At 37.8% G+C, this 26368-nt stretch overlaps 1 protein-coding gene across 3 annotated transcripts in view; it reads left to right on the plus strand.

Annotated features, from left to right (window-relative positions):
- Positions 1-240: 240 nt before the first annotated feature.
- The window catches only part of LOC126829629 (uncharacterized), a 390380-nt gene continuing 364252 nt past the window's right edge, over positions 241-26368 (plus strand). For all 3 annotated transcript variants that reach the window (XR_008788971.1, XM_050559609.2, XM_050559610.2), the window contains exon 1: positions 241-430. The gene's annotated coding sequence lies outside the window, so the exon portion shown is untranslated. The remainder of the gene's footprint in view (positions 431-26368) is intronic.

The raw sequence follows: 26368 nt of genomic DNA on the forward strand, positions 1-26368 counted from the left end.
GCTGAAAAATAGCACAATGCTGGCAACGGTCTAAGTTAACATTTTATTTATCGCTCAGGACAATATCATAATGCTAGCGAGTGCATTAGTGAAAGGTTTCGTGAAGCAGTGGAGCCCTTAAGACTTTTGGCTCTGTTTATTAACATTTACACTCAATATTGATCAGTGTTATTGATTGGTTACTAGTCTTTATCCCACACTCTAGTCATCTACGCAGTTCAAACCTCACTGCGCACAGTATTCGCAGGTTTACCGAACAGTAAGTGCTGTAAAATGATTAACCAACCAATATAAATGCTCAGCCGGATGTGGTGTTAAGTTATAATATTACTTTAAAGTTTAATGTGTTCTGTGTATCGACATATCTCAAATTGTTAAGACTGCAAACTATAAAGCTGGAATATTAAGATAGTCTCTCCGGGCGACTTAGGTGAGTAAAACTATTTTCTCTACTCAGTAAATCTTTAACAGAAGTCCAGAGAGAATTGATACAAATTTACAATATCATGAAAGACTTGACGAAGAACCGTAGCGTTTAATTAAAAATTCTTCTCAAATTTGTTTCTTTATAGCTATATATTTAAAATTCGAATTTATGATCTGTACACGACTATGTCGTATTTTGCCTGCGGTCTCTTAAATAAAACATGCATTTTTTAAAATTTATTTATAGCGTTAATATTTTTTTTTATTAATAATAAGAGAAATTCCTGTGTCATAAATTTTGAAAGGATTCTACATGTATATTCCACCTAACGAAGTGATCCAAGTTATTCTCGCAAAACCGCTAAATATTCTTTGAACACTGTACAACATTATCACAAATGTATTTACTGAAATAATTGTACATCTGTAAAACAAAAATATGATGACTCTATCTTCATTTATTTTTGAATTTCATGATTTCCAACTATACTTAAAATTTTATCGCATATGAGCAGGGGTGCATCTCCATATACGTTACCTTAAAGTTTAAGATATTCACAAACCCGAAATAAACCGAAACTAACATAAAACGGTCATTTCGAATCAAATCGGAAACGAAAATTGTGACTGGGTATTTTACTCTTTCTAGGACATCTGGTCCTACTGCGGTAGTGGGCATTATCATTTTTTTAATTACCCATTTTAATTACTATTTGTTGGATTTATTACGTACATCTAACAACGGCTACTTATCTTTGTGTTCGGGTTGAGCTAGTGTGACTGAAAATCATTCTAGGCATATAGCAGGAAACAACAGGTCACACCATTCCACGATTCTCGCACATGTACTAGTCCAGTCAAACTAAGGGTTGACATAGAACAAATTGTAACAGATTTCTTGGTATCGCTGGGTTCGTGGGACCCTCCTCTACATCATATCCAACTTCTATGATTTTCGGGACGGGGGTTTTCAAAATGGCCGCCAAGTGTACCGGTGGAGCGTCATAACTCCTTTACTATTGCGTGTTCACCGTACAAATTTATTACATATAGCAACTTGACCCCTGCGAGCCAGAATATCTAATCAGAAATTATCATAATCCAAAGCCCTATATAGGGCTTTGCATAAATCAACCTCATGACGTCAACATAAAAGTTTCAAACACTTATTCATCTCCTTGGAAGAAGTCAACTGATAGAAATTGAAATGAGCATTAAATTAAAACAATAAAAATATAGATATATCAAGCTTTTCAGAATAAAATTATCGTTTTCCTACACTTGGTTAGGTTTGGTTACCAAAAATAAAAATAAAAACCCGATAGTGAGGTTTGTGACCCCGCCTTAGTCCTAAAACAAATAGATGACACATATTAATTACTTGCAGTTATCTTCTTGTAAACCAAAAGCAATCAAATTTAGCCTAAGCAGAAGATGTCCATGGCGAATCATAGTCAAGGTTTTGATATAGTGAAACTATACACCATGTTTCATCATTCTCACTTAATTAGAATCAAAGTTGACCCATCACAAAGCATCGACCAATCAAATTGCTTATCTCTGTTTAGCCTCAGTGAAAAATGTTAATCATCGAACTCAAGACCTAAACCGAAAAATGTTAATCATCGAACCCAAGACCTAAACCTAATGAACACCTACGTACATCAAGTTTGAACATTTTACCTCCATTGGAAACAATCAAATTGCTTATAATTAATTAGCCTAAGCAGAAAATGCTCAACATCAAACTCAGTCAAAAGAGTCAAGTAAAAAACCCATAACATCCATTTTGAACATTCTACCACAATTAGAAACAATGTTGTATGACGCTGGAGCATTATTAGGTCACCCTTTCAGTCCTAATTTGAAAGTATAGTTCTAATGACCAGGCACAATCAAATTACAGACTCGTAATGCGTCAACAAATAAAATAAATAAGTGCTTAAATGAGTGAGTTTGAGGATAATGTTCTATAATGCTCATCCGTTCAACATTTTGCAAGTGTATTATATTACAGCAGTTCAATTTAATGAGTGCAAAAAAGGGCTTCCCGTGAAAAAGTCGAATTTTCCCTGTAGTTTGAAAATATTAACAAATATCTTTATCTGTAAGTATTCTCTTTGAATTTAGCAGCATATGGTGGTAAAGTATAATATAATTGTTTTATTTTCTCACTTAACCTTATTATCGAAAGGACTGCAACTTTTGCGCGGCTGAACCTGTAACGGGTTATTCTTCTAGGGTAGGTTTTTTCCCCCATAAGACAACATGATATAAGGTTCTGATATATTCTCATTTTACGTACATGTACATGTAAACATAGACGGTTTACAAGCAAGATAAAGTCCTCGACTTCGGTTATGCTGGGAAAGTTTCCCCAGCATAACTACATTGGTTATTAAAATCCGCTGACCGTTCTTGCTATAATAGATCAAAAATAGATAATGCAAAATGAACATATTGAGAATTTCATTCAAATTACTTTTTTCTGAGCCAAGTTGTCACTGTTTGTAGATTTGACAAGATGTGTGCATTGATTATTATCGTTACCACGGTGCTGGTATATTCGAGACTTAGTCCCGCTTCTCCATTTAAAATTAAATCATTAAATTGCCGAACCATGCTAATCTAGTTGAAATCTCGGGCACCCGATGGCATCAAGGGTTGATTATGATCTTGCCATGTTAAAGTTACAATTTCATATTTTCTAAGAAAGTCAAAACATAATTATTTCTATGACTTTTGCTCAATAGGTTGTCAACTCACTATTATAAGATCATAGGTGTCATTCTCACACTTAAATCTCATTTACACCGGAAATAATAACATAATTACCTCCCAATTACCTCCCTTGTTTCTATTCTCCACCATGGAGTAGCTATCCTCAAACGTTTGAATTTGAAGAGGAAAATGATATTTTTGTTTTGCCAATTTCTCAACTGGCAATAGTGAATTATAGGATTATTCTTTAACAAGGTAGGACTGTTTATACATACCATCTATTTTAAGGCTTTATTTTAATAAATTTTAAAAATATAACGTAAAAATATTTAATTGCAACTTTAATAAATGTCTAATTATTAATTTATAAGGCCTAAAGAAAGACCTTCAGTAGGCAAGTTTAGATCTTGAATATTGTATCTTTGACTATATCCCATCTTATAAAATAGTTCCCTCTTGACAAGTCAATGTTTTACTTTACTTTCGAAAGAGATCATCAAAACATGGCACATGTCACGTGATGAACGAAACCAGCGGAAAGGGGGAGGGTGTAAAGTTGGGCACATTTTGGCAGCCGCAAAGCGCAATAATTTCGATCGTTTGAATTTGGGCAACTAAAACTATCAACCGAAGGCAATTACATTGCAGATTTATATTGAAACAACTGATCGTCAGTCTACTAAATTTAATTCACAATGTATATATGACCAGGAGTGGCTGGAAGGCTTTAGTCCCTCGAACCATCTGGTTTCCTTTGGGCCCCCATTGCGGCGAAGAAGTTTTGTAGATTGAGAAAACGAAACTAGCTTGATTCACCTTTCCCGCACCACACTCACAGATGATGTTTCTCCTCGGATTTAGCTAAGGTCATTATATTTTCAATGGTTGCGAATATAAATTTATTTATTTTGAAAAACAAATATTTTTTTATCTGAGCTCTCGGATCACGTCCTACTGTCTCAGGCCAAGTCCATTCCTGTATATCACTGTCACCAATTACACTCGTAAATATATTCTTTATCATTAATTATTGCTGATAATGTAAATCCCTACTCTACTCTCTAATCAAATATTTCAAGCCGTAAAGCAAAACACACAAGTGTACAAGCTCGCTTTTGTCATGGTATTCTGTGCTCCGATATAGCATTATTTATGTAGATTGCATCTGAAGTCCCAATCTATGACCGCCTAATTTCTAGATTTCGGAGTATGGGTACATAAATGAAATGCCGAGAAAAATCTAGTTAAGAGTCTACGGAGACTGGGCCTGCGAAGCCGGTCGCCAGCAAAGACTGAACGAAGATGTAATGCGCTACGGCGAACCATTTCTAAAATCACACTTCCTCAACACCGAACCGAGGCTAATGGCGTAGAGCCACACACATTTTCGATAGAGTCGGTGAGTGACGTAATTAGCTTCCATTTTGGTATTTCTCGATGTCCAAGTTTGTAAGAAGTTGAAGAGAACTTAATTATACGCTGGGATATTCTAAACACACAGGTAAGTTTTAAATAACCATTATTAAGTAGTTTGTTCACCCAGCAGATTTTAATCTCAAATACGTTGTCCTATAATTATAAATTATCCAATACTCAAATATTGGAAATTAAAACAATAAAAAATTAGATAAATAAAGCCGTTCAGAATAAAATTATCGTTTTCCTACCCTGTACCAATAATAGAAATAAAAAGCCGCCAGTGAGGCTTGTGACCCCACCCCTGTCCAAAAGCAAAAAAATAACACATACTAAATAATTGCACATTTATCCTTTGCGCATCATCAAACTTAGTCAAGGTATTGATGTATTTGGGAGCTACAGTGCCTAAGTGAGTAAGACGCTACCTCACTAGCCTGGAGTTCGCGGGTTCGCTCCCGGTGTTGGCCAAGAAAGTTCATCGGGATTTTTCGGCGTAGTTTCTCCTATTCAGTGGTGCCGGACGGAGGGCCTGACAAGGACAGCTGTCTAGTCGTTTGTATAGGACGAAAACCCGATGTCCCGTGTACACAAAGGATCCCTTGGCAGTAGGATTTCGATATGAGTAGGCTAAAGCGCCGCTGCCCGGGCAAAATTTCCCTCATAGCACGTCAATGTATACATGGGACCTCGGCCAATGCAGGGATCGAACACGCGACCACCAGGCTAGGGAGCCAGCGTCTTACCCACTTAGCAACCGTGGCTCCCTGAAATCAAAAGTAATGGAGTAAATATTTATGATGTAATGTAACACTAGTGTAACTCTTTTCCTACCTTTTGACCCCAAATAAAGATAAAGGTTTTAATCATGAATAATGATATCGCACGAAAAATAACATTTTATGATAATTCAATAACACTTTTGACCTCGATAAAGGGTCATTCCATGTCAAGTGAACCAGTGCTTGTAAAGTGACCCCCGTAGAAAATTATGGAAAAAAATATATGTTATACTATATACATTCAAATTTATGTAAAACTGCAAAGTTATATGACTCTATAGCATTACCATTGACCGAGGTATGGTCTTTTGAATAGGGGTACCCTGTCGCAAGTTTTGAAACTACTATTATATGACCAGATTTTTGAGATCTGATTTTATTAGCTTTATTGAACGTCCGCTTCCACCAAGGTGATATTGCAGTCTAATTTTATTACTTCTAGTCAGTCTATATTCTTACGTACAATTTACGTACAAGGAGCGGCAATTTTGCCAGGCAGTTTCGTTTCAATTTTTCCGAAATTTGAACCCAACCTTCATTATGGTGGAGCGGTGATATACTAAACAGCAAAAAAGCGTCAGTACGATTTCAAAATCAGAGAAATCATAGTAAAGTTTTAAGGTGGACTATCATTAGATTCCAGAGAGGTCCCATCTGAGTTCTTAGACAGCCGCGAGGCTGGCTAGGGTTAAGAGATGGTTTTAGCTAGTATTGTTATCTATTATGCTTGTATCCATATGTATTCGGCTATGCTATATAAAATGTAGAAGCGAACTGTTGCATTGTTATTCCTGGCGAGACAAACGTCTTAAGAAAACAGTAAGAGAACTGTAAGAAGTAAATACATAACGTGAAGCAGAAGTAAAGACAGCTAGAGACAAATTCTAAACGATCACAAGGCTACAGAAATATGTAGTAAGAAAAGATGCATAGGTCATATGTAAGATGTGGCTACCGGTTTTTGGAATTCCCGCTCTCCACGTCAGACAGAAAGACCTATGGTGCTACACAGTATGCTGACACATTAACTATTAATTCATCACAATTCCAAGAAATTACGAGGTTTAGAGTCTGTACACAGTTTATACATCAGTATCAGGTGTGTCCACCTCGAGTGTCAATAACAGCAGCGCGGCGTCTGTACATGGAGTGGGGCAGACGATTGATGAACGTCATTGGCACCTGGAACCACACTCTCAGAAAAGCCTGGCGATGTTATTAGGTCTCCCCTGAATTTCATCCCAAAGGTGTTCAATCGGGTTTAAGTCTGGACTAAGGGCTGGCCAGTGCATAGCGTTGACACCGTTCTGCTGTAGAAGTCCCGAGTAACTCTGGCGATGTGGGCACGGGCGTTGTCATGCTGGAAAACGTTTCGATGACTTGCGAAATGTGGTGATGCCGCCTCCTCTCCCTGGACCAAGATTTTGGAACACCACGGGACCTACTCTCTGGTTCAGACCGATTCTACTCCAAACCACTATGCTTGGACCTCTCGTTCCATGACACATTGGTCAGAATAACGCTGGCCACGTCGACGCCATATTCTGGTCCTGCCATCTGCAGTTGATACGCAATACCGAATCTCATCTGTGAACAGAACAGTTCTCCATTGCCTGTGTCGCCAGTTCTGGTGTTGTTGGGCAAACTGTAGACGTTCACGTCGATGGCGAGGGGTGAGGATCGGTCCACGGTAACTTATCCGGCAATGGATGTTCTCTCTGGTGATACGTGGGCGCACTGTATCGATACTGATGGGTCTTTCGCGTGTTCCCACTGTCTGACGTGCTGTCTCAGATGCCTGTGTAAAGGGATTCTGCACCTTTGGTCTACCAGTTCGGGGGCGATCATTCGTGGTGTTGGTGGCCCGAAAGCGTTGCTGAAGCCTGTAGATGGTCCGAACATTGACCTGGAAATGATTGGCAACGGCTAGGGCAGTGTTGCCAGCACCGAGTCTTCCAAGCGCCTGGTGGTTCCTATGAGTAGTGGCATGCTGGTGACGTTGTAGTGTGATGATTCAAGCAGGTATGGAGGCGCATTGTATAGGTCTGGTCCCGGTGAACAGCACGGGTTAAATGAAAATCATGGAGAACACATTACCATCTCAGAAGTCAGGTTGCGTGTTTGAGAACATTTCCTGGGTTCAATTCTGTGTTTTGGAAGGAGCCTTACTGCTCAGGTAAAGTTGGAGATGTGATCACAAATATACAATAAAAACATTTGGCAAGTTTTATGCAATGCGTCTATTCGGTGTAACATACCAACCTGACGTTTCTTTTGCTGCTTAGTATATATTTAAAAAACAGTTTTTAAAATCTGATAAAAATTGTTTTATCTAGAGGACCCACGAGCTAAAAATGTGATTTTTCGTACAATCAGTGGCCATAATCCAGGACGTTATGGTCTGATATGAGTAGATATCCAAAGATCTTTGAGATATATACATATATTTTAAGTTTCATCAAAACCGGACAAAAATTGTGACCTCTAGCGTGTCCACAACCTTGGTATTACATACTTTTACACAATTTGCGTTCAAGGAGCGGCCATTTTGACGGGCAGTTACTGTCCGATATTTACGAAATTCGAACTCAATCATCAGCGTGTAACGATGATATATTGAGAAGATTTTTAAAATCGGATAAAAATTGTGACGTCTAGAGGATCAACAAGCTAAAATCGCGTTTTTTTCGTACCATCAGGGGCCATAAAGGGACCGAGATCCTTGAGATATAAACACGTTTTAAGTTTCATCAATATTTGATAAAAATTGTGATCTCTAGATGGTCCACAACCTTGATATTACATACTTTAACACTATTTTGTCCGGCAGTTTCAGTCCGATTTTCGTATGATAACGATGATATATTTAAAGGATTTTTTAAATCGAATAAAACTTGTGACCTCTAGGGGCCATAATCGAGGAAGGTACGGTCCGATATGCGCGAATATTGAAAGGAACCAAAATCGTTGGGCTGTACACATAGATGTCAAGTTTCATCAAAATCGGATAAACATTGTGACCTCTAGAGACTCCACAAGCTCGAAAGGATCCGAGATCCTTGGGAGATAAACCTATATTTCACGTTTCGTCGAAATCGAATAAAATTTGTGACCTGTAGAGTGCGCACAAACAAATTGTGGACGGACGGACATGGGCGACAACATACCTCCACATAAAAATGTGCGCGTATAAAAAAAATAGAGTTTTAACTGCTTGTCTAGCGTGAATCATATAATTATAATGTATTTAAAGGTAGATAGAATAATTATGAAAAATGACCAGGAGTTTCAATTTTAAAATTTGATATATCTTCCAGTGTAATATTTTTGCTAACCTGAACATCAGATTAAGGGGGTCGGGTTAACTCGTTTACTGACACAAACTCTAATCACAACACTAACTTTTTGTTCTGACCTCCACCAATGTGTCAATGTGTTGCAAAGTCATGACAAATCAAGCTGCTTATCGTTTAAGCAGAAAATGTTCAGAATAAACTGATCGTTTTGAGCAAGTTTTTGTATACCAATATTAAAAATATCAAACCAACCCCGTCTCGATCCCCAAATAAATAGATGATACATATTAATTAATTGCACATTTATGTTATTGTAAAGCATCAGTAATAATACTTAGCTAAAGCAGAAAATCACCTACATCATGTTTAAACATTCTAGCTCAATTTGAAGCAGAGTTATTGTATCCCAAACAGTGTGACCGACAGACATACAGACGGACCGGCCCATTCTAATAGACAACTGCTTTTTTTTTTCGAAAGGCGGGGAACGATTAAAAAATGTCACACTAGCTTGCGAACAGACAAAACGGCCTTGCTGTGTATATATTAATCCGCCATTTTACACGCTCTATTTTTGTGATGACCCAGACGTGCCATGCTTGACCTCACCGAGGCAACTACTTATCCATTGTTTCTTTTCTGCCAACTGAAGAACTCTGGGATAGATAACCTTTATTGTGCTATATGCTTTAATGGAATTGAAATTTCAAAAGCGTCCTGTTATAGGACATTTACGCATCACAATCAAATATGATCATATACATGTATTAACTTTATTTACACCAGGAACAAGAATGTATACAGAAAAGTACATGTTTCAAGTCTCTTGAATTAGGAATCTGAACTGTTCTCACCTGAGAATGCTAATTTGTTAAATTATTAGTAAATACAAACACTAACATATAAAATTTACATTTATCAGCAACTGGTGAGAGATCTATCATGTTTTAATTAAAAACCTGACTATAATCTTTAGCCTTAATACTTAATTGACACGATCCTGTTTATAGTTAATAAAGTTCTGTCCAGGTGAAATTAGAGATTATGTTTCCACGTGTATCCCACTTTGTCATAGCCTACATATGATGAGATATATTTTTTACTGTTACTTGTATAGGCCCGTTTCTTCAGTATTGATCTACACATAGAAAGACTGCATCTGTGTAATTAATCAAATAAAATGGAATACAAACATTCTTACTGGGAAACTGTGTATTTTATAATAAAAACAGTTAGTCACGATAAGCGTGTAATACGCCCATACAGCAGCCTTGTCTCTACTGCAGGGGGGGTTGGATGGCTGAATGGTTAGCCTGCGCGCGCTGTATCATAAAGTCTGTCATTGAGTCGACTGGCGTGGTTTCGAATCCCCGGTTGTACGTGGCAAGGAGTAGGATCGCCTGTCCAACCTCGTGGGTTTCCTCCGGGTCCTCCGGTTTCCTCCCACTGTTAAAGACCCCTACGCGCAAGCGAATTATGTAAATAAAATTAAACCATATGTTAGTCCCGAAATGACCTAGTTTGTGTCGAGTGGACGTTAAACCCCATTTCTCTCTCTCTCTCTCTCTACTGCAGCTTATCCGAAAGGAAAACTTAGATGTTGAACAAATTTCCTGAGGATCTAGGATCCTCTAGGGTGCATCCTCTTATGACCCAATTGCTTCCAACCAAATTCGGAATGCTGCGGATTATGAATATCGATAGGGATTGATGACCCTAAATGCTTCAAGCCAAATATGAAAAAGACCCATTAAAAAAAACTGTAGCCTATATCGTGTTTACAAGGTTTTTCGGATAATGGGGTATAACTAGATAAACGGAAAGTCGCAGAAAGCGTAAAATGAAATGCAATGGGGTTTAACGTCCTACTGTTCTGCTCCGACTAGGCTAATGAAGATGGGGAAAACGCGTAATATCGATAAGGTTCATCCTCGCATGACCCCAATGCTCCCCACCAAATTTAAAAGAACTATAGCCTCTATCGCGTTCAATTTGTTTTCGGAAAAGGGTATAACTCCGCAACGCAAAATCAATAGGGTTCATCCTTGCATGACCCGAATGCTTTCCACAAAATTAAAAAAAAATTAACCAAACATCCATTGAAAACTACAGTCACTATAGTGTTCAAAAGGTTTTCAGCAAAGGGGATGATGGCTCTGATATGCGCAAATAGCAAAAGGAACCGAGATCTTTGGGACATAAACATATATTTTAAGTTTCATCAAAATCTGATAACAATTGTGATTTATAAAGTGTCCACAACCTTGGTATGAAACCCTTTTACACTATTTGCGTACAAGGAGCCACCATTTTGTCAGGTAGTTTCCGTACGATTTTTACGAAATTAGTATTCAAGCTCCATCAGGGTGTAACGGTAATAAATTTATATGTATTTTAAAATTGGATATTAATTGTGATCTCTAGAGGGTCCAAAAGCTAAAAACGTGATATTTCGTACAATCAGGGGCCATAATCCAGGAAGTTGCGTCCGATATCCGCAAATATCAAAAGGATCCACGATCTTTGAAGTATAAACATACATTTCAAGTTTCATCAAAATTGGATAACCAGCGGCTGCCAGGCAGATACGCCCACATTTTGCAAGAGATGGATAGAGAACAAGCTAAACAAAAAGAGATTTTTCGTACAATCAAGGGCCATAATTCTGGAAGTTACGATCCGATATACGCGAATATCGACAGGAACCACGATCTTTGGGTTATAAAGATATATTTCAAGTTTCATCAAAATTGTGACTTGGTTGATATACCATATATTTACACTATTTGCGTACAAGGGTCTGTCATTTGTCAGACAGTTTTGGTCCCAATTTTCACGAAATTCGAACTCAGCCGTTATTAGGGTGTAACGGTGATATATTCAAACGTTTTCTAGCGGAACCGCAAGCTAAAAACGTACAATCCAGGGCCATAATTTAGGAAGTTATGATCCGATATGCACGAATATCAAAAGGAAACAAAAACATTGTGATAAAAAGTTATATTAGAAGTGTCATCAAAATCGGATTTAAATTGTGACCACTAGTGGGTCCACAAACTTGATATACCATATATTTACAATATTTGCTTACGATGGGCGGCCATTTTGTACGGCAGTTTTGGTCCGATTTTCACGAAATTCGAACTAGGGTGTAACGGTGATATATTCAATCTTATCTTTTTAAATCGGATAAAAACTGTGACCTCTAGAGGGACCACAAGCTAAAAAGGCGATTTTTCGTACAACCAAGGGCTATAATTTAGGAAGTTACGATCCGATATTCGAGAATATCGCCAGGAACCACGAAATTTGGTTATGAACGTGTATTTCAAATTTCATCAAAATCGGATCAAAATTGTAACCTTGATATTCCATATGTTTACACTGCTTGCGTACGAGGACCAGTCATTTTGTCCGGCAGTTTTTGTCCTATTTTCACGAAATTTAAACTCAGCCAATATTACGGTGTAACTGTGATATATTCGAACGGTTTTGTAAATCGGATAATAATATTGACCTCTAGAGGGACCACATTCTAAAAACGCGATTTTTGTAAAATCAGGGGCCATAATTCAGGCAGTTACAATCCGATATGCGCGATTATCGAAAAGAACCAAGACCTTTGGGTTATAAACATGCACTTCAAGTTTCATCAGAATCAGAATCAAATGAAAATTGTAACCTCCAGAGTGTCCACAAGCTAAACACGTGATTTTTCGTACAATCAGGGCCCATAATCCATGGAGTTATGGTCCGATACATGCCAATATCGAAAGTAACCGAGATCACTGGGGGATAGACCTATATTTCAAGTTTCGTCAAAATCGGATAAAAATTGTAACCTATAGAGTGTCCACAAACAAATTGTGGACGGACTGACGTCTTGACGGACAGGGGCGACGGCATATTACGTCCACATGAAAAAGTAGGAGTATAAAAAGATTTGATATGGAAAATTACATTTGAATAACATTTTTTTAAAAAGTATATAGAACACTAAGCAAGGTATTTAATTTCAGCAAATACTGACATCACGAATTCACTATACATAGCCATAATGCAGAATTTATTTACTGCCTTCCATATAAATGTTCATCGAATGCGCGCACATCTCCTTGTTATGTTTATTCCATGCCGGGTGTTGGGTGACCGAATGGTTAACGCGTGCGCGTTGTATCATAAGGTATATCATTGAGTCAAGTGGCGTGGTTCGACTCCCCGCTTGTACGTGACAAAGTGTAGGGTAGCCTGCCCAACACCGTGGGTTTTCTCCGGATCCTCCCGCTGCTAAATATAAATGAACCATATATATTAGTCCGAAAATGACCTAGTTTGTTTTGTTTATTTCATGCCGGGGTGTTGGGTGACCGAATGGTTAACGCGTGCGCGTTGGATCATAAGGTATATCATTGAGTCAAGTGGCGTGGTTCGACTCCCCGCTTGTACGTGACACAGTTTAGGGTAGCCTGCCCAACACCGTGGGTTTTCTCCGGGTCCTCCCGCTTCTAAATATAATTGAACCATATACATTAGTCCGAAAATGACCTAGTTTGTGTCGAGTTAATATAACACCCCATTTCTCTCCCTCAAATTATACCATGCCGATTGAGGTTAACGCTGTCACAACAAAAATATTTTATAGGACTGACAAAAATATTTTATAGACAGGATTAAGTGCCAAAAGAAAAGAGGAATACCTGAAAAGGATAGAATTCGGAAATAGTTTGAAACAACTGAGGTAACTTAGAAAAAGAGTGACTAGTGGCGCATGAGAGAATAATGTCACGGGAGAGAGTAGTACCACCGGGAGATACGAGTAGCAGTATCATTAGAGATAGCAGTGTCAGAGGAGATAGCAGTATTGGAGATATCAGTGACGATGTTGAATATCATGTATATTCAGATGATATAATAGCAATGACAAAAAGTCCCGAATTCGTACTGTGTATTGTCTGCTATGTCACCCGATTTCAAAGATTTGTACTTTTAAATTATTCTTCTTTCTTTTTTAAATAGCGTTCTTTTCTAAGTTTCAAGTCGATCTCTTGAAAAATGAGATTAGACATAAAATTTTCATCTTTTTCAAAGTTAAGCTTAAAATTAGGCCACGCGCATGCTTCCTCATATGCTAAAATTTGTCTATTTTTGTCGATGACATCACTTTCTGTTGACATCTTTAATCTTTTAGATATGCATTTGTAACACGATGCCTTATAGTGTGCTATGCGATGCGTCGCTGGTTAGATGTGAAAAGGCACGCTAACAAAAAAACTCCCCACACCCAACGTGTACCGCATACCCTCTTCACCGCTACATATACTAAGCAGCAAAACCACCATACGGACAACAAAACCAAATGGAAGGAAGAATGGTCCAGGCCTCACACTCACCAACAAGCCCCAAGGAAGAGTTGCACCGCCCTGCCATTCAACCGGACAAATCGACCAGACCGACGAAAACGACCTAAATATATATATATATATATGTGTGTGTGTACATACTATGTCTAAATGTTCGTCCAAATTTATGTCTGTTTTGTCAAATGTCCGTATTGCGTGCATGTCTGCAAATGGTTGTCCTTGTCTAAATGTTCGTCCATATCCATGTCTGTTTAGTCACAAATTCGTCTGTTTGTCAATGTCTACTGGCACTTCTTTATTCTTTGCACCTGTTATCTCATGTCTCGTCCTGTTATCTATTGTCTTCTGTACATATATATAAAAACCTAATTATCCTTTTTTATCACTAATTACATTGTAGATTATTGCACCATGTATACATAACATGTTATTGTCTGCGATATCACCTCGGTGGAAGCGGACGTCAAATACAACTAACTAACAACAAGAGAAACGTCAGGTTGGTATGTTACTCTGGATAGACGCATTGCATAAAACTGCCAAATGTTTTTATTGTGTATTTGTGACCACATCTCCAATAAGGTTCCTTCCCAAACACAGAATAAAATTGAACCCAGGAAATGTTCTCAAAAAACGCAACCTGACTTGTGTTCTCCATGATTTTCATGTAACTCATGCTGCATATGCTGTTTACCTGGACCAGCCCTATAAAATGCACCCCATACCTGGTTGAATCATTCCCACTACAACGTCAGCAGCACAATACAACTCACGACAGCTCAGAGGAACAAGGCGCTTGGAAGACTCGACGCTGGCCACACTGCGCAAGCCGTTGCCAATCACTTCCAGAGCAATGTTCGGACCATCTACAGGCTTCAGCAACTCCTTCGGGCCACCAACACCACGGATGATCGCCCCCGAACTGGTAGTCCAGGGGTTACCACAAGGCGACAAGACCTCCATGTTGTGCTACAGGACGTGCAGAATCTCTTCACACAGGCATCTGAGACAGCACGTCAGACAGTGGGAACACACGTAAGACCCATCAGTACCGATACAGTATGACGACGTCTCACCAGAGAGAACATCATTGCCGTAGACCTTACCGTGTACCGATCCCCACCCCTCCCCATCGACGTGAACGTCTACAGTTTGCCCAACAACACCAGAATCGGTGACACAGGCAATGGAGAACTGTTCTGTTCACAGATGGCAGGACCAGAATATGGCGTCAACGTGGCCAGCGTTATTCTGACCGATGTGTCATGGAACGAGAATCATGGGGAGGTCCAAGCATAATGGTTTGGGGTGGAATCTTCCTGAACCAGAGAGTGGGTCCTGTAGTGTTCCAAAATCTTGGCCCAGGGAGAGGAGGCGGTATCACAGCAGTGCGCTACATCGATCAAGGGCTCGGACCCCACGTCATACCACATTTCGCACGTCATCGAAATGTTTCCAGCATGACAAAGCCCGTGCCCACACCGCCAGAGTTACTCGGAACTTTCTACAGCAGAACGGTGTGAACGTTATGCACTGATCAACCCTTAGTCCGGACTTGAACCCGATTGAACATCTTTGGGGTGAAATTCAGAGGAGACTTAATAACGTCGCACCGAGACCAAACGCAGCCGATTGATTGCGCCAGGCTTTTCTGAGAGTGTCTTTCCAGGTGCCAATGGCGTTCACCAATCGTCTGGTCCACTCCATGTACAGACAATGCGCTGCTGTTATTGACACTCGCGGTGAACACTCCAGTTACAGATGTATAGACTGTGTACAGACTCTAAACCTTCTCGTATAGTCTTGTAATTGTGATGAATTAATCACTAATATGTCAACATACTGTTCACAAAAAATTGCTTTGATCCATTTAGTAAGTCGTTTTCTAGAATGATTTGATTAAAGTGCCTGATTCTGAAATCGTACTGACGTTTTTTTGCTGCTGTTTAGTATATTAAAATAGCCCTGTGATCGTCTAGTATTGTCTCTGGTTATTTTTGTAATTCTTTACTCTAGGACTTCACTTCAAACGTTATGTATATATTCTTATCTCAGCCGTTTTAACGTTTATTTAACTCCGACACAGGGATATCAATACCACAAACCGTTTCTACATTTTTATGTCAAGCGCTGGATACATAAATTACAAGCATAGATTAGTACATTAACATCATTCTCTCTACCTCTCCACCCCACCATTTCGTAGGACAAGTTTACTGACGGAACCCCACAACATTATATTGCTCTCCCACGACTTAAAGGGGCGGTCTAATCCATGTGCTATCTAAATGATGTCTGAATGATGTCTATTTCCCAGCCTTTCAGCCGAGAGGGTGTGGGTATGATGTTCCACTGAACTCCGAATGATGCCTATTTCCCAGGCTCTCAGCCGAGAGGGTGAGGGTATGATGTTCCCCTGAAGTCCGTATGAGGTCTGAAGGGAAAGTTAACCCCGCTCTTCTTATATAAAGAGGATACGTGCATGAGTTGTGTATTGAGCCCCGGGAAATTGACCAGGTACTTCCTTTATCGGATTGGTCAGCTGCACAGACGCTTCCCTGGATTTAAACCCATATGGGCACGAGGAGGGCAGTTGCCCGCGTGTCTAAAGCATGGGATTGCCATATTTGGATTAGAAGACTATGATGTCATTGCCCGATTTTAATCTACCACATATCTTTGTTAGCCTAGTTTTCGTTGTCACTGGTACTGGCTAACAACTTCAATACATTAACCAGGGCATCTATTTAGAGAACTCAGATAAACTCAACTGTATATAGGCCCTATAGTATTATACAATGAAATAGAGTCTATTTGTGTAGAATATGTACTTTTTCCTAGAAAGCTTTTGAAAATAAAATTAAAAATATTAATCCGAACAAAAACAATAGCTGTTGTACTATGTAATAGTATAAAAACTAAATATGAACAGTTTATAATTGCATGAGGTAACATTAAAAATAAATAAGAATAATTGATCGATGGGAAATATTAGGTTTTAGAGACACGTAAATAAAAGGTCCAACTCAGCCGCCTCCTGCATTATTCAATACTAGTGAAACTATGATATAACCCCCACCCCACAATAAACTATAACCCTCTAGACTTCTAAAGTGCAATGCCCTACTCATATTATTGTTTCTGCTACAGAAAATGCGCCCAAGATTGGTAGAAGCCTATATAGACCCCCTCTCCATAAAAATACAAACCTAAATATTTATTGAAAAATATGAGAGAAGTAAAGTATATGTGTTATAGATATAAATAGATATAATTACACTAAATCAGGATTTAATCTTTTTTTAAAATTCTATTGCGATCTGAAAAAAAAAGTTTGAAAAATGTTATCTACTTTTACAATACAGTGTTACTTAATACAAGATTTTGTTACTTACAACCTAAAACCTTGCCTCTGTACATACTATTTCATTACGTTTTCACACCAAGCAACTCAATCCATGTTGAATTTGTTACATTGAACTTTCTTGGCTATCCAAATACATGTAAGACGAAAGATACTTACCATCTGAATGTATCGTCTTCTCTGGGGTAAATTTGGCAAAAAATTTCATAGAGAAGAGTCCCTTGCTTAATCCATTTCTGTCTACAGTGATCCTAAGCTATTTTTGAAACCAGATGGCCTATCTTTACTTTTAACCCAGTCCTCCATAGCAAGTAATATTTCCTTCTTTTTTGATCTGAAATAACCCGGGAAAAATGTTTTGTTCTTACGTTTTTTAAGTACAAATTTCTCTCATATCGGAAATACAATGCCTGACAAACGGACAAACAACGGAGAATCATTAGTTCCTGGTGTGAAGTTTAACCGTTGTGCAGGAGGTATTGAGACTTTTTTCAAACAAAAATGAAACCGATTATGGTCATAACGCTTTCTAGGTCATGCCAGTGTTTTAAAAAACAAAGATGGCGGAAGGAAACCCACATACCGTAGTGTGAACACAACCAAATAACGTCCGAAATTGCTCGTCAACTATCATCATGTTCAACAAAACAATCCAAGTCGAACTCCCAAGATTAATTTTGTTCTTTATAATTTTAAGACAATAGGAATGAAGTTCAAACAGGATCAAACTCGTTCTGTAAAATAAACGACATCTGATAGGGTTTCAAAGATATTGATCAATGTTTACTGGTGAATCGAATATAATTTTAGCAATTAAAGTATGCATGTGATAATCCGAGGGGTGGGGTGGTATGGCTATTCACATGTACCGAATTTTGTAATATTGGTATACATATAATTTGTCGGGTGTGTACGTTCAGATTAATTCTAGGCACAGAATATTCATAGTTATGTCAATGTGCACTAGAATTACGGCTTATAAATAGTCATTTTTATTAACATAAAAAACACTGTTTTCGGCAAAATAAACCTTGAAATCCCCCCCCCCCCCGACACACACATCGCCATTTACACCCACTACACGCAGAACAAAATTCTACAAGATAAACCTGCGGACAAGACAGAAAAAAGACACTGCACCAAATAAACAAATATCAAATCTAGTGAATGATTGGGTGGGAAAATTTAGGTATGTTCTTTACTATTGTTTCAAATCTTATATTATACTATTTGTAAATCATTTTAAGATATTCACTAAGTCTTATTGCCTAATATTTGTATTCAATACATTAATGCTACGGCATCACGATATTGCCAGTACCCAATTCTCTTCTATTATTCATATTTAATTTTCTCTGTGGTGATACTTTGTCGAGAACCACCAGCAACTGCCTCAATCCGTGTTTAATACATAATTGGTAATGACGGTTGAGAAAGGTTAGGAGTCCTTAAAGAGGCATTATCACCCTTTTTTCTTTCAAATGGTACTGTATTTGAATTAAAACATTTGTTTTTCCCTAGATACGGGCGGGCGTTTGTCATTAAGGGTAAGGAAATATATGAAATGAAGCGCAGAACAAAATCCATGGCGACATTATATATAGCAGGGGCGATCTAATGGGGGCGAAGGTCCCCGTCCCCCGCCTATCTGGATATCTGATTGATAATTTAGATAATTTATGTAGCAACCATTGTCCCGTGTACTGTCAACTTCATTTCAATCCCAGTCTAAACACATGCCAAAATAGACATAGACGAGCTGTGGGACATGGTGTAACAAATACCGACTGGACCTAGTTATTGCAAGCGACGCTGTTGATGAAGCATGTTTCAGATTTACAAACAAGTTTATTAATTTTCTAAAAATAATATTCCCATTAAGAACGTGACTACTGAACCTCGAGACAAGCCCTGGATGAATAATGAAATTAGAAAATTGAGTAAGCTGAAGGAAAAATTCATGGAAAAGCAAAAAGGTCCGATTCAGCAGAACATTGGAATGCTTTTCGGAAAATAAATGATAATATTTGTATAATAAGAAATTGTAACGTAACTTTTACGAAAAAATGGATCAAAACATAAGTGACAATTGATATTTTTGCCCTAAATCCTGGTGGAAACTGGTCAACTTGTTTGTAAAAGAAAATGAGTCATCAAAACACATTATTCCACCACTCAATAATAACCACAATATATCATTTACATGTACACCACGTGATAAGACAGGGGCATTTAATTCATTTTTGGTTAACCAGTCTAAATTGAATGATACCAATCACCTTGTACCTGGTCCTCGTCACAAGAGAACTGTATTAATGACCTTAACATTACACCCCAGGAAGTTACGGATATACTCCAGAAAATTATTAGTAAATTATTAAAGCCAGTTGCCAGTGAAATTTCTATTCCACTTTGTTCTCTTTCTAATCTTTCACTCAATACACGATCCTTTCCCACACAAGGGGGAAGTACATCCGATTGTTCTAACTATCGACAACCTCGTGGGTTTTCTACGGGTCCTCCCACTGCTAAAGACCCCTACGCGCAAACGAATTATTGAAATAAAATTAAACCATATGTTTGTCCCGAAATGACCTAGTTTGTGTCGAGTGGACGTTAAACCACATTTTTCCCTCTCTCTCTCTTACTATCGACCGGTGTCATTGTTAAGTTTAGTCTCTAAATATTTCGAAAAATGTATACACCGGCATATATTTAACGTCCTCAGTGGCAATTCATTATTAACTAAGTTCCAAAGTGTTGTTTTTTCATGAAGGAGGCTCTATTACAAAAGGGGCTATAAGGCTCAACGATGCCTCCTCTAGTTCCTCGGCTGTCACGGGGCTCCGATATCGGTCCATTGCTATTTCTGATCTACACAATGATATAAAATCCAAAAATTATAGTGAAATATAAAATTATTCGCAGGCGATAACTCTTTAAAGAAACTAAATCAGTAATATTTGGGACCTAGAAGTTGACACAAATGGGTCTCAACGCATATAACAAGCCGTGCCATGCAAGATATGCCCACATCTTGCAAGAGATGAACAGAAAACGAGCTAAAACCAGCGGCTGCCAGGCAGGATACGCCTGGAAGAGATGGATAGAGAACAAGCTAAATAGAAAGCGATTTTTCAAGAGCCATAATTCAGGAAGTTACGATGCGATATGCGCGAATATCAACAGGATATGGGTTATAAAGATATATTTCAAGTTTCATCAAAATCGGATCAAAATTTTGACCTCTAGAGGGTCCACAACCTTGATATACCAGATTTTACACTATTTGCGTACGAGGGGCGGACATTTTGTCCGACAATTTTTGGTCCGATTGTCACAAAATTCAAACTCAACCAACATTACGGTGTAATGGTGATATATTCGAACGTTTTTGTAAATCAGATAATAATTGTGACCTCTAGCGCTTCAATAAGCTAAAAATGTGATTTTTCGAAAAATCAGGGGCCATAATATTATTCAGGAAGTTACGATCCGATATGCGCAAATATCGAAAGCAACCAAGATCTTTGTGATATAAAGATAAATTTAAAGTTTCATCAAGATCGATTCAAAATTGTGGCCTCTAGAGGATCCACAACCTTGATATACCATATGTTTACACTATTTGAATACGAGTGGCGGCCATTATGTCCGGCAGTTTTGGTCCGATTTTCACGAAATTCGAACTCAACCGTCATTAAGGTGTAACGGTGATATATTCAAACGATTTTTTAAATCAGAAAAAAATTGCGACCTCTGTAGGGTCCATAAGCTAAAAACGCGATTTTTTGTACAATCAGGGGCCATAATTCACGAAGATACCATCTGATATGCGCGAATATTGACAGAAACCAATCTTTGTGATATAAAGATAAATTTAAAGTTTCATCAAAATCGGTTCAAAATTGTGGCCTCTAGTGGATCCACAACCTTGATATACCATATTTTTACACTATCCGAGTACAAGCTGGGGCCATTTTATCCGATTTTCACGACATTCGAACTCATCCGTCATTAATGTGTAACGGTGATATATTTAAACGGTTTTTTAAATCGGGAAAAAATGCGACCTCTATAAGGTCCACAAGCTAACAAGCCAACAGTGAGGCTGATGTCCCCCGCCGAAATCCTCAAATAAATAGATGACACATATTAATTAATCGCACATCTATTTTTTTTCAAAAGTATCAAACTGATTATCAACTATACACTAATTTTCATCACTCTCTATCAGATAGAATCAAAGTTATCTTGTCCCAAAGCACCGACCAAGGAAATTGCTTATCTCTGCTTAGCTTTAGCTAGATATGTGAATCATTGAACTCAGTCAAGAAGAACATCTACATCAAGTTTAAACATACTACCTCAATTAGAAGCAGAGTTGTTATGTTATAAAGTCTTGACCAATCAAAATGCTTATTGCTCCTTAGCTTAAGCAGAAAATTCTCATCATCGAACTTAGTCAAGGTATTGACGTAATGAAACACCAAGTTACATCACTCACTTAATTAGAACTAAAGTTATCGTGTCCCAAAGCATCAACCAATCAAATTGCTTATCTCTGCTTACCCTAAGCAGAAAATGCTCATCTTCACACTCCATCAAGGCATTGACCTAATAAACACCTACACCAAGTTTGAACATTCTACATCAATTAGAATGAGATTTGCTGTGTTCCAAAGTCTCGGCCAATCAAATTGCTTATCGCTCTGCTTACCCTCAGCAGAACATGCTCATTATCGAACTTAGTCAAGCTATTGATGTAATGAAACTATACACCAAATTTCATTACTTGCACTTAGTTAGAACTAAAGTTATCGTATCCCAAAGCATCAACCAATCAAATTGCTTATTGCTCCTTAGCCTAAGCAGAAAATTCTCATCATCGAACTTAGTCAAGGTATTGATGTAATGAAACACCAAGTTACATCACTCACTTAATTAGAACTAAAGTTATCGTGTCCCAAAGCATCAACCAATCAAATTGCTTATCTCTGCTTACCCTAAGCAGAAAATGCTCATCTTCGAACTCCATCAAGGCATTGACCTAATAAACACCTACACCATGTTTGAACATTCTAGGTCAATTAGGAGAGTTATTGTGTCCCAAAAAGTGTGACGGACAGACGAACCCATTTTAGTAGTCCCCTGCTTTCTTCGAAAGGCGGGCGACAAAAACGCAAATTTTCGTACAATCAGGAGCTATAATTCACGAAATTACAATCTGATATGCGCGAATATTGAAAGAAACCAAGATATTTGTGATATAAAGATAAATTTAAAGTTTCATCAAAATTGCGGCCTCCAGAGGATCCACAACCTTGATATACCATGTTTTTACACTATCTGAGTACGAGCGGTGGCCATTTTGTCCGGCAGTTTTGGTCCGATTTTCACGATTGTGGCCTCTAGAGAACCCACAACCTTGATATACCATATTTTTACACTATTTAAGTACAACCGTCATTAATGTGTAACGGTGATATATTCAAACGGTTTTTTAAATCGGAATAAAATTGTGATCTCCTTTTTTTTTGTTTTGAATTGTCTGTATGTTTGTGTTTTCCTGGGTATGATGTCCTGTCCGTGTATTTGTTTTTGTGTAAATTTTGTGTGGTGCAGTCCCCCTGCACTTACTATTAGAGTAGAGTTTTTAACCCTTCGTACTGTAGAATGTTCTCGTTGTCGGGTTTCGCTCCTGTTTACTCACTACACATTTTTCGTCATCATTATTTATTTATTTATATTTATCCGATTTTTCTAATATGTTTATCACTAGAAAAAATGTAAGCACCAGTGGGCAGCCCCCACCTGGTGTAGCCTGCCATAGGGCTAACAACCCTATGAGAAATTTTGTCCCTCTACACGGAACACCTTACGTGACTCCGCATGTTAATCTCACCAATAAGAATCTAGCAGGTAGTTCTGATGAATTGGCTGCGGGGGGAGGAATTTCGACTAATGTGACATCAAATTTTACCCATACGGGTAACCTACCTAATAATTTAATTGATTCAAATATTAATTGTTAATTTTGTAGTCTGTCTATTGGTGCTTGTAACTATAGACAGTGTAAATTATGTACTGATTACAATGAAGCCCACACATTTGGTAGCTCGGTTACTGGTAGATGCTACCATATTTCTACAGATCAAAATCTTAATTGTAATACGCAAAATATAGTATATTTATTAACCTGCAATTACTGCAGATTACAGTATGTTGGGGAAACTAGTAAATCTTGTAAAACAAGGTTTAATAATCACAGATCAGCAGGAAATTCTGAAAATGCACACAAACTACTATATCAACATTTCAAACAAAATCCATGTAAGGATTTTGGATACAGAGTTCAAATAATTCAAAAACTTCCTGGCTCAGGACACCTTAGTAATGGCAAAATTGATCCTGCAGTTACACAAAAAAGAACTCACGCAGAAGAAACTTGGATAATAAAATTACAAACCATTTTCCCTTATGGTCTCAATGATAGATTTAAAAACATCGATTATAGTAACCGTGATGAAAACACTTTGATTACAAGAAATTGTTACAAAAAACTTGATCATAAATTTCAAAATAAAAAACGTTCTATAAAAAAATCGAAATTTCAAAAAGACCCAGAAAGTATTTTGAATGAATTGTATTCTGTATGTCAATGCCATACTTCCGATAAATTGTCCTGTGCAACTTGTGTACTCAACCTCACCCGACAAATTATACACACTTTGAAAAAATCTACAGCTAAGAAACTTGGTGTCCTCATACAGGTTATCATCTATTCTAATCAACTTAATGAACGCTTTCGTCCTCCATATTACGATGTTATAACCGATTTAATAAATAGTAAATTTTCACCTAAGCATTCAATACAGCCTCATAAAGTGCAAAAGAAAAAACCTGACGTTATGTAAAATCCTTTTTACAGATAAACATATACAAGACATTGGATTGAATAGAATCTTTAGAGACCGATCAGTAATTAAATCTATACCAGATACTATTCCTAAAATTTCACCTACAGTCGTATACAAATTTTTACCTCCAATCCGTAATAAAAGATTTAACTACCATCAAACTATTGAAAACCTTAACGTACAAGAATTTATTAACAATTACGATAATACTACATGTCAATGCGCCAACTCTCCCTTTAAAGACAAGTTTCATGACCATATACTGACAGGAAACTTCGATATTGTTGAAGATAAAAATCTTAAAAAACTTTTTCGCTTTGGACCACAATTTCGAGAACACCCTGGTAAAACTAATTTCAAAAAGTTACATAATAATCTTAAATCTCAAATCAGGAAATGCATAGTAGCTTGGTCTGATAAATTTCGTGCACCATTAGAATCTTTTGGAAAATGGAAAAACACTGTTTTTGATCTCTTGTCAAAAAGAATCAAATATATAAAACTTGACCCAAGACACCCGCCACCCGAAGTCCTAAATAATACATCCGCAGTTGAATGTCTTGCTTCTCTTCAAGATAGATTTGTTCTAACGCCTGTCGATAAGGCCAGCAATAACATTGCCTTTATCTGTAAAAAATACTATATTAGAAATATTCTTACTGAAGTTGGACTTTGGCCCAATACCCATAATGACACTTATAAATACATTACGGATTTAACTTAACTAGATATTTTACATAACCAATATACATTTAACAGGAGTAATGATATTAAAGACAATGTGAAAATAGATGCACTACCTTACATCTATTCTATCCCTAAATTCCATAAAAACCCAGTAAAATTCAGATATATAATTTCCTCCAGTATCTGCCAAACGAAACCATTAGCCAAGACTATCACCAAAGGGCTTAAATTATGCCAAACCCAACATGCCATTTGGTGCAGAACACTTCGTAGCTATACTGGAATTAATATTATTTTTTATAATTGATAAAAATAAACCTATAGTAGACACTTTTTTGAATTGTCTGTATGTTTGTGTTTTCCTGAGTATGATGTCCTGTCCGTGTATTTGTTTTTGTGTAAATTTTGTGTGGTGCAGTCCCCCTGCACTTACTATTAGGGCCCACAAGCTAAAAAAACGTGATTTTTCGTACAATCAGGGGCCATAATTCAGATCGCACGAATATCGAAAGGAACAAAGATCTTTGGGTTATAAACTTACATTTCAAATTTCAACAAAAATTGTGACCTCATAGGGTCCACAAGCTAAAAATGCGATTTTTCGTACAACCAGGGGCCATAATCCATGAAGTTACGGTCAGATACATGCCAATATCGAAAGGAACCGAGATCTTTTGGAGATAAACCTATATTTCAAGTTTCGTTGAAATCGGATAAAAATTGTGACCTGTAGAGTGTCCACAATCAATTGTGGACGGACGGACGGACAGGGGCGACGACAATATACGTCCACATGATAATGTGGGCGTATAAATATGTAAGATGAATGTATATAAACTGATTTACATTCAATCGTTTCTGTTTTACTGTAATTTCTAATCAGTTATGTTTAGCAAAATACGCCAAAGGTTTCATTCGAATGGCAATCTCTATCTTCTGGTTGTTCCAGTCTACACAAATAGTACTTATTGCGCATGCTCCCAGATAAGAAGTCACTGTTTGACATGACTTGTGGAATATGTCTAGCCTAGTTCTTTGAGTGCCTTGATACAAATGGCGCCGAAACGCATTATGGTACACGATTCGTGTACCAATGGTAAAATGTTTATTTTGTCTTAAATATTTGATATCAGAAGCCCATCTTTATTGACAATTAATTCTTAAACGACAGTGCGTACACGGGTTTTCGTCCAATCCGAACGGGTATACGCTGCCCTTTGCCAGGCCCTCTGTCCTACACTACTGACAAGGGGGGAAACCAGATAAATCCAACACCGGGATTGAACACGGAACCTCGAGATTAGTGTTCCAACTTCTCACTCGCTGAGCAGCAGGCGCGGATTGGGCCGGGACAATTTTGAAAAATGAACCCCATATATGCGATTTGGTGGCATAT

Source organism: Patella vulgata, chromosome 8, assembly GCF_932274485.2.
Source record: "Patella vulgata chromosome 8, xgPatVulg1.2, whole genome shotgun sequence".
NCBI lineage: Eukaryota > Metazoa > Mollusca > Gastropoda > Patellidae > Patella > Patella vulgata.